The sequence below is a fragment of the Seriola aureovittata genome, chromosome 19 (assembly GCF_021018895.1).
Source record: "Seriola aureovittata isolate HTS-2021-v1 ecotype China chromosome 19, ASM2101889v1, whole genome shotgun sequence".
Taxonomy (NCBI): Eukaryota; Metazoa; Chordata; class Actinopteri; order Carangiformes; family Carangidae; genus Seriola; species Seriola aureovittata.
The window spans coordinates 2,928,396-2,938,411 of record NC_079382.1 but is presented as its reverse complement, the minus strand read 5'-3'; positions in this window follow the sequence as shown (position 1 = coordinate 2,938,411).

Sequence of the window (10,016 nt, the reverse complement as noted above, 5' to 3'; positions counted from 1 at the left end):
GTTGAAGCACCTTTGGCAGCGATTACAGCCTCGAGTCTTCTTGGGTAAGACGTGACAAGCTTTGCACACCTGGATTCAGGGGTTTCCTGCCTGTCTTCTCTGCGGATCATCTCAAGCTCTGTCAGGGTTTGGTGGAGACCGTCAGTGGACCGTCAGTGGACCGCCATCTTCAGGTCTCTCCAGTGATGTTCAGTTGGGTTCCAGTAACAGCTCTGACATTCACAGAGTTGTCCCCGAGCCATTCCTGCGTTGTCTTGGCTGTGTGTTTAGGGTCACTGTCCTGGATGGTGTTGGGCAGCTGATGAACTTCACCTGGTTTCCTCCAGACATGTTGTGTGAACTGAGGTCAAACAGTTCAATCTTAGCTTCATCAGGCCAGACAATCTTGAGAGTCCTTTATGTGCTTTAGAGAAGAGGCTTCTTCTGACCACTCTGACATGAAGCCCAGATCGATGGAGTGCTGCATTGATGGTTGTCATTCCTCCTTTCATCTCCACACCTCTGGAGCTCAGCCATCGGGTTCTTGGTCGCCTCTCTTACTGAGGCCCTTCTCCATTGATTGCTCAGTTTTGGCTGGGCAGCCAGCCATAGGAAGAGTCCTAGTTGCTCCAAACCTCTCACATTTAAGAATGATTGGGGTCACTGTGCTCTTGGGAACCTTCAAAGCAGCAGAAATGTTTTTGCATCCTTCCCTAGATCCGTGCCTCGACACGATCCCGTCTCTGAGCTCTGCAGGCAGCTCCTTCCTCCTTATCGCTTGGTTTTTGCTCTGATGTGATCGTCAGCTATGAGACCTGATATAGACAGGTGTGTCTTTCCAAATCATGTCCAAATTGGGTAAATTTACTGCAGGTGGACTCCAGTCAAGGTGTAGAAACACCTCGAAGATGATCAAGAGAAATGGGAGGCAGGTGAGCTAAATTTCAAGTGTCGTAGGAAAGTGTCTGAATACTTCTGTCAATGTTGGATTTAAGTTGTAATTAATTTGCAGAAATTTCTAAAATCCTGTTTTTGCTTTTTCATTATGGGATATTGAATGCAGATTGATGAGGGACAAAATGAATGAAAGTGATTTTAGCATAAGGCTTCAACGTAACAAAAAGTGAAGGGGTCTGAAGACTTTGTGAATGCAGTAGTAGTATGTATGTATGTAGTATAAAGCACCAATGGAAAGTCTTCCAAATTGGAAATACCCTTGTAAAGTAGGAGTAGGCTTCTAAATACTAATGTATTTAATAGCCAAGTCTACAGAGTCACAGCAATGGAAATGGGTAAAATCTGAAACCGTGTAGCTGATGTTTTTTGATTTGAGACATTATGACCATGTGAGTCTGAACGCACCGACCACATTCTGCCTCCATCAACCCAGACCTGAAGTAAGTCGCGCGTTGGGCTCCGGCCTCTGAGTCTCTGAGTCTCTGCATGTGGACTGTGGGAGAACAGGTGGGCATAGTTTCTGTCAAACAGAGAGAGATTGATGGAGTGGGTTAGAGCAGCGACCGGGGGTATTCTCTTACAGTAATGGCAGAGACAGAGACAGCTGGACTCAGCACATTGGACTCTGTGTGTGCATGTGTGCATATGTGCATATTTGTGGCAGCTCTGTATATGTGCTTGTCTATATGGAGATGCATTGTGTTCTTCCTGAAACAACAGAAGATATGAAGCAATGAGGAGGTGGTCAGTGAACTGAAGGATAGTGTCAACTTACAATGTTTTCATGTATATCTGAAACATTTATTCTTGTGAACTCAGTATTTTTGGCAAAATTTTTCTTCTTTTAAAAAAAAAAAAGTTTATTTCATTATGGCAGGTTCCAAAAGGCAGAAAACACCAAACATTAAGTACACACAAATATTTCACCAACTGTGGATATTAAGCCAGTGAACAATGTTAAATAGTTAGATTGATGATATTTAATCAATGTCTTAATTTTCTGTCAGACCTCTTTCTTTCTGCAGTCTTAAGACAATGTGAGATCGGATGACTTTGGCGACCTCTTGAGGCCATTGGTGGTAATGTTTTTGAATAAGTTGTCTATGCAACCAACATATATACAAATCTGACAATCAATAAACAGCTAAATATTATTAATATTAATTTTAGAATTAGCAAATCAAACCACAGTTGGATTATAATGTTGAAATTTGACAGAGTCAGCTGATGTTCTTTCAGTATAGAAGAGAGAATAAAATGCTACTGTGTTTACATGTACATGTTAAAGTTGAGATCTGTGACCTTGTGACAGTGATTTGGTTTGTTGAAACTGTTTTTTTTTTGCCTTTTTGTTGTTGCTTAATCTTTATATTTATCTGTATTTACAATATATGGTTAAATGAAAAAAACTATGAAGCCCCCAAGTCACATATATATTAATAATTGTATTTGAGAACTTAGATATCTTTTAGGAGCTCATGGAAAGCAATAATTATAAAAATGAAGCATTAAGCACAAACATAATGATGTTTTACAATTACTTATTTAATTTAATTATAATATGACCTTTTCTCTGCATTTCTTTTTCATTGTCTATGAATGGAGACATATTCTGGCAGAGCAAAGGAGGAAGTGTGATGACAGTGCGTCCACAGAGGGATGAGGCTGAGGTGGATGGATGCTTTAAAAAAAAAAACACACAAAGTGTTTGTTACAACTACAATCTTTTCCCAAACCTTAACCACAGAGGTGTCAGATCTTATCGCCTCAAAGCAGTGCCAACATTCCTCTTTTAAACACCGGCGTGAAAATGTTGCCAATTGCCCAAATCGTACATTTTATCCAGATCAGTAAAAGGTAAAGATTGTGGTGCAGAAAAAAATCAACATATGACTGTGTTTGCTGCTGTTTCCTTGTGTGGATTTGATTCTTTTCTCTATTTGACTTTTATGTTTGGTGAACAGCAGTTTGAACTGAGGCATTTTTTAAGTAAAAACTGCACAGTATGAGTGTCCGCTGTAATTTTGTATCATTTAGACTATTTTCTCCCTTTGCAACTGCTTTTTAAACCATCTGAAGCTGTGAAACAGGAGATATCTTGATTCTGTGGCATGACGACCAACACTGACAAAGAGGTCCGTGACAAGCACTCACCCAAAGAGGAAATATTTTCATTTTCAGTCAAGAGGACTTAGGGCTGCCACTCGTATCTGATAATACAACGACACAATGATGCTAACCTGTTTAGCATTTTTATCCATTCATTTCACTTTTTTTTTTTTTTAAGCAGTGAAAGTGTGAACCAGATGTGGGACGTGCAGGGTTGAAAGCGCGGTTTCACTCTGTTTGTCATGTCTGTGCGCAGCAGTTGTAATATCCAAGAGTACACAAAGCACAAAATACCTGCATTGTGTGTAGTGTGTTTAATCACACATCCTTCAAAACCACAGTGCTGTACAATGGTCCAGTCAAGGACAAGTCACTTAAGCAATGCTTTAATCAAAGGAAAAATGCACTCAATTTAGGGAACAATGTTGTTTTTTTTTTTTTTTTTAAGTGTTGCACAGTTTATGACAGTGCACCTCTAATACACCATCAAAATAACACCATTGCTTTGTGTCCATCTGACGGGACCTTCTGTCCAGTGTTGCTGTAATTGAAAACACACAAAGAGGTGGCGTTTTGAAGGAGCAATAAATTAGGTTTTTCTTGCCCATAATAAAAAATGACCATGATATGTTTTTGCTTGATCAGGTTGTTAGTCTGAAGAAAAACCCAAACTGATTACATGACCATGTGGTGAGAGTTCTTGTTCTCAGACTATAATGAACTATTATCATTATTATTATTATTATCATTATTATTATTGTATCTTTCATTGGACTGTGGCAGAGTGAGAGTCATATTCTTACCCTCACACACACCAACCCCTCCCCTCCAACTCCTCTGAGCAAAAACAATATGAAAGTATTGTCAACTGAAAACACATTAACCGTTAATACTGAAAGCTCCTACCAGAAAGTGATCAACTACCAGAGAGACACAAAATGAGTGAAAACAGTCTAAAAGTAGAATAGATATTTCATAATAAATATAGCACTATTGGTCTTTTTTTATATTAAGATCCTAATTTATAAATTCATTATAAGAAATATTCAGGTAGGTTGAAAGGGAGATTATATTAAAACCACAGTCCAATTGTATCATGAACCTCTTTCCAGAAACGTCTTACTCCTAGCATCAGGACATTAGTGTCAAATTTGTGTATGTACAGTATATGTAAGGAAACAGAAGAGCAACTCTTCCTCAGGTTACTGAGAATGTCATTGCAAGATGTGATCAGTCTGTGTCAACAACGACAGTCCGTCCACAGTTAGGGACGTTATAGCAGGGCTGAAGGGGATGAACCCCTCATTACAAAGATGGATGCACATTTCAGTGTTCAGTGGTGCAAAAACCAGAGGTACTGGTGTCATCCCTGACTCATCCTACACCATGTTCCCCACAAGTGGGCAAGTTGGTTGTGTGGCAAACACCAAGAGAACGGTACAGGCCTGAGTGCTGGACTCCAGTGAGGGGATCTGGTGGCTTTGTTGTGCTGTGGGGGCATTTTGCTGGCTAGGTTTGGGTACACTTGTGCCCTTAGTGGGAAGACTCACTGCAAATCAATGCGAAGTTGTTCTGAGTGGTCACTTTATCCTGTGATGAAACATTTCCTTTACCTGAGAGGAGCGGTCTCCGCCCAGGAGAACAGTGTCCCCATCCAGTCGCCAGATCTCAACACGACTGAATGCCGATTTAGGATGGATGTGTTTACATGTGACAGCACCATCATCAAAACAGCAAAGGAGGGGATATCTTTTGGAAGAATGGTGTTCATCCCTGCAGTGGAGTCCAGAGACTTGTAGAATTAATGTCAAGGAGCGCTGAAGCTGTCTATCACATACCTGTTTGAGGTTAAGGCAACTTATGACTTATCGTCGGAAGTAACTGAGCAGATCTCACATTTGTAGATATGTGGCATTTCATCCAAGGTGGACTCAAAGTCCTGCTGCACTTCTCTGGGAGTGCGGTTTCTATGCCTGTATCGATGCAGACTCGGTGTTGGGGGGCTTTATAACCCACCCTCCCTTTAGGGTAATTGGGTTTGAATGACACTTGATGTGGCGGACCCTCCATGTGAACGCGCAAATGGAGTGAGAATGGGTAAGGAGGGTGCAGGGGCCTGTCTGAATGTGTTTCCTTCAGTCACCTGTCTGAATGTGTTTCCTTCAGTCACCTGTCTGAATGTGTTTCCAAGGTGAGGAATGAACCTCCATGCTCGTTATACAGGTGGATTTTTTTATTAGTGTGCATATTACAACACATGTTGTTCCACATGACTGTCTTTCTACAAATACATGTATAACATCTATATATTCTGTGCACTTTAAGTGGAGCCCATATTATAATTAACTTCATAATGTCAAGTTGAGTTAAATTTTACTGTGAAAGAAACTTGAAACCTTAGTTTTCTTTTCCCAAATTTGAATTAAGACTCATTGTGATTTCAGGGGACATTGTTGGCTTTGATATCAACAGTTCTTTTATATAATTTCAAGGTTTTACTTTTTTTTATATCAAGCTTTCATTCTGGTTTCAAGCTCTCAACAGTGTTTGAGCGATATAACATTGATTTGCATGTCCTGTCAGTAAAACTTAAAAAATGGATGTTAATTGATTTAACTGTCTTTTCATGTCTGCTAGTGAAAAGGAAAGAAGAGCAAAGCCTTTACAAAAACATTCAATCCTCTAATGAATAACACTCAGAGTGGAGAATTTATATGTGGTCACCAGTTAATCTTTTCCATGTACAGTCTGTATTACTACAATTAACAATACACTGAGTGGATGTTGAGTTTTTGTTTGACCTTTCTTTAAAAAACAAAATCTGCGTGAAGTCCAAATCTGCCGTAATTACACAAAAGATAAGTAAAGAAAAAAGGAAGAGGAACACAAAAGAGACACATCCGGCTGAAATATAGTGTATATTGTGTACAACAGGAATTAAGCATTTATTTGATTTTCCTTTTAGTTGCACAATGAAAAACGACATGAAACACTGAGCGAAGCAGCCGCAGAAAGCAGCCATTCTTCGCTTTTTAAGGAGAAAGGGACATTTCTAAATTAAGGTCTGACAGTGGGATATTGATTGTGCAGCGAACCTTGGCCGCCAAAGACCCTACACTTCTCGCTCGCCATCTCTGTGTGACGTATTGTTATGGTCCCACTTTACGGAGGAGACTGGCCTTCAACTTGCAAGACCATAGAACAAAACCCATACACTTTGTCTCTCGGTGAAACAACGAGTTGTGTTACTATAGCTGGAAGAAAATGGACAATTATATTTCAAAGAATCCATCTGCTTTTGTTTAGAGAAAGGACAAGGAAATGTGAGGTAAAATTGTAACTTGAATGTTATTTAAAAAGAAGAGTCCATTAAAAGTCCATTTGTGGGATTTTACATTCAGTAACGGTTGAAGCTGAGTTATAAGACCGTTTTGAACTAAATCTATTTTTGCAGACCATTTCAAACAAGGAGGCCAAGGTAGGGCCACAGATTCAAGCACGTGGATTCACACACAAATACGATCAAATAAAGAAAATGATTTTGTAGCATCAGCTTTTCTATAATAGTTGGGCCAGGCATGTTCTGCTTTAGTCCCAGCTCTACACAATTTTTATAGCAAGCTCTCACATACATACATTCTCTCTCATATGAATATGAATGTAGATATATGCATATGTCAGACACAATACATGTATGTGAAAGGAGAGTGTATGTACGTGAGGGGACCAGTATATATAATTTCCTGTACGGCCACTCAAAGAAAAGACGATGTGGTTTATGCTAACCCCCGTGCTCATGTATGTCCATGAGACATTAACGAGAACCAATCATCAAAGTATCGCTCCATACCTCTACTATTGATCAAAAACTCTACTGTGTACCTTGAATCAATAATGGTTGTTGGTTTTTGTCAGCTTCATGATAGCTAGCAGCCAGTCATATTTAATTCGAGATTTTTATGGTGACCTACAAACACAACATTTAAAAAAGATAAATAACATTTTAAATGGCATCATAACCTTTCCTCCTCCTTGTAAAACGGTATTAACAACCACATGATTTGTATGAGAATCTGTCAGCACCTTCTTCTATAGCTTAGATTCATGCATTATGTTTAAAAGTATAATTAACTGATGGAGACTGTGTTGCATATTTCTCTCTCTTTTTGTCCCTGATAAAAGCAGAAAAAATATGTATTTTAAAGTATATTTTTTTGGGGCTTTTATGCCTTTAATGGACAGCACAGTGGAGAGTGACAGGAAACAGAGAGAGGGGGAATGACATGCAGCGAAAGGCCGTCCGATGTGGGATTCAAACCGGGGACAACTGCAGCGAGGACTGTAGCCTCTACACATGGGGCGCCTGCTTAAACCACTACGCTACACGACGCACCGAAAAAGTATGTATTTTAAGTTTGAGAACCTTTGGTATTGGTATATTATTCTGTGTGACTATTTCCATTTTATATTGCATTTCCATGGAGTTGGGGAACTTTACTTTTTAATCCCTAAGGGCAAAATGTCAAAACCAATGGATCCTAGTGCACACTTCCCATAATGCAATTCCAAAAGTATATCTTTTTTACTTGGTTCCTGAATGATAAACATCCATGTCTGTAAAATATCACCCCACCCGTTTGTTATATAACCTTTGCATTAAAAATGTGTGATCTTCAAACCTAAATTGAGGTTATTACCGTCTCTCCTGTAAGTTAATGTTGAAATGGCGAAATGTTCCTTTAAAGCTGCTTTCAGCAATTTTCATGCTGGTGGCTCCATATGGCAGAGAGATAACTGTTTTTAAAAAAAGAGGTCACGTCGAGCAAACCTCTGCTAGGAGTGCTCACTTAAATAAGTTCATTAATAATTTAAACCATATAAGTTTCATCTTTATCTTCCTGGTTGAAACAGGGTTTGAATAAGAGCAGCTGAACATCACAGGTTCCTCCAATCACAAGCCAATCACACCCGCAGTTTACAGGCAAAGTGTCTTAAAGTGCCTCATACTGTATCTTGTAAGCCCTCAGTTAAAGTTTTGGGATGTATCATTGTATCTTCCATTAAGGACTATAATGTAATTATTTTGTCTTCACTTTCTTTTCGTGTGGAGCAATGGTGAGGTGTCTTTTTGTCAGTATTATCCACCTCTGTCTCATTGTTACTTCAGGTTAAGTTAGCGAGGTGCTGGAATATTTTTAAAGTTGGTGATCAACAGCACCCTCTGCAGGCCATTGCATGGTATTAGAAAGTCTCATTTGTTCAGATTAAGTTCCAGGGGGAGGGGACCAACATGGGCAGACTGTTAATTCATTGTTGCAGCAAGGAAAAATTTAACAGGTGATTAAACATACCTGAATGAACAGCACTAATTATGCAGAATGCCTCTTTCCAAAGTGTTATAGAATATAACAGTCACTTTTTGTCATTAACAAATACATGTAAAAGCATTTTAATATTGTTTGTCAATATAGAACAAATTTTATTTACTTAGAGGTTCTACTGGCTAGATTAGATTATATGCTATAAATGTCAGATAAATGTAGTAGAGTAAAAAGTATAATATTTCAGTCTGATATGTATATGTGTAGAAATATAAAACAATGCAAATTTATGGAAGAATGTCAAAACTGCACTTGGTACTTGAGAAGATACACTTACTGGACTAGGGCTGCAACTAATAATTATTTTATTTAGCAATGAATTTGTTATTTTACCAATTAATCGATTATCTGTTTGGTCTAAAAATATGTCTTAAATGAAGCCAAAGTGGTGTCTTCAAACTTCTTATTTTGTCCAACCGACAGTCCAAAGCCCAAAGATATCCAGATTACTGTGATATTATAAATACAATGAAATGCCATAAATCCTCACGTTTGAGGGGCTGCATCAAACATTTTTTTGCTCATTGTAAATGTGAGTTGGAAGCCAATCGTGTTGCGGTATGCAAACAAACATGATGACATTTAAAGCCTCTGGTACAAAAACACTCGAACACAAACAAACAACATGAACAATATTAGCATATTTTGAAATGTTGGATTTTTTAATGAGTAATTCATTTTTTCTTAATCACTGCACTTAAATTATTATTCAAAGCAGAGGTTTTTAACATGACTGGAGGGGATCTTTAAATTTCAACTCTTCTCTCTAAATACTTTCATAAATATGCTGATGTTATTTGTGACACTATTCCTCATTCAAGTAAATCCCTTTGTAACTGTCATACAGTATGAATTCCAGTACACAGTTTAGGTTTTAGGTTTTGCATTGCAGCTTCTTCTGGTAAAACTTCATCTCATCATTAGCTCAGGTGAAAATTTGACTGAAAACTGCCCTAAAGTTGAAGTTTTTTTTTAATAGAAAGTGATACAATTGAACAGTAGTTACTCTGCCCCACCACACACTGAGCAGTCTAAAGTAGGTTATTTTGTAATCATATATTTGCAGTTCAGGACATGGGTCCCTTTTAGCTGAAGATTAACTGTATATATTGATCTAATTTGCTCTAGATCACATAGTATTCACCAGCAGAAGGAAATTCGGGTCTGTAATACATTAATGATGTTATTACACACAGACACACATTACCATTAAAGATGCCCCTCATTACGCACCCTGTCACTCCTACTATAAATACATTTTTAACAGCACACAGCACATGCATGCATACTGAAGAAGGATGTACAAAGAACTGGCTTGTTGATAAGAAAACAGAAAAGGTCACATGATATCAGAAAGGGGTCAAAGCTCATGATCAGTTTCATAAATCTATTGTAACTGCAGAAAAAGCAACAGAAGAGCTAAAGAAGTCAGTGGGTGCATCTCGGTACATAGTCTGAAGAAAATATTTAGTAATATTCAACACATAACAGAAAGGATGACACTCTGTGACTTTGCGATGCAACACTTTGTGTCCCAGTATCTCCCATAAACAAGGATTTTGACCTGTTGCTCTTTTGCCGTCCTTGTCC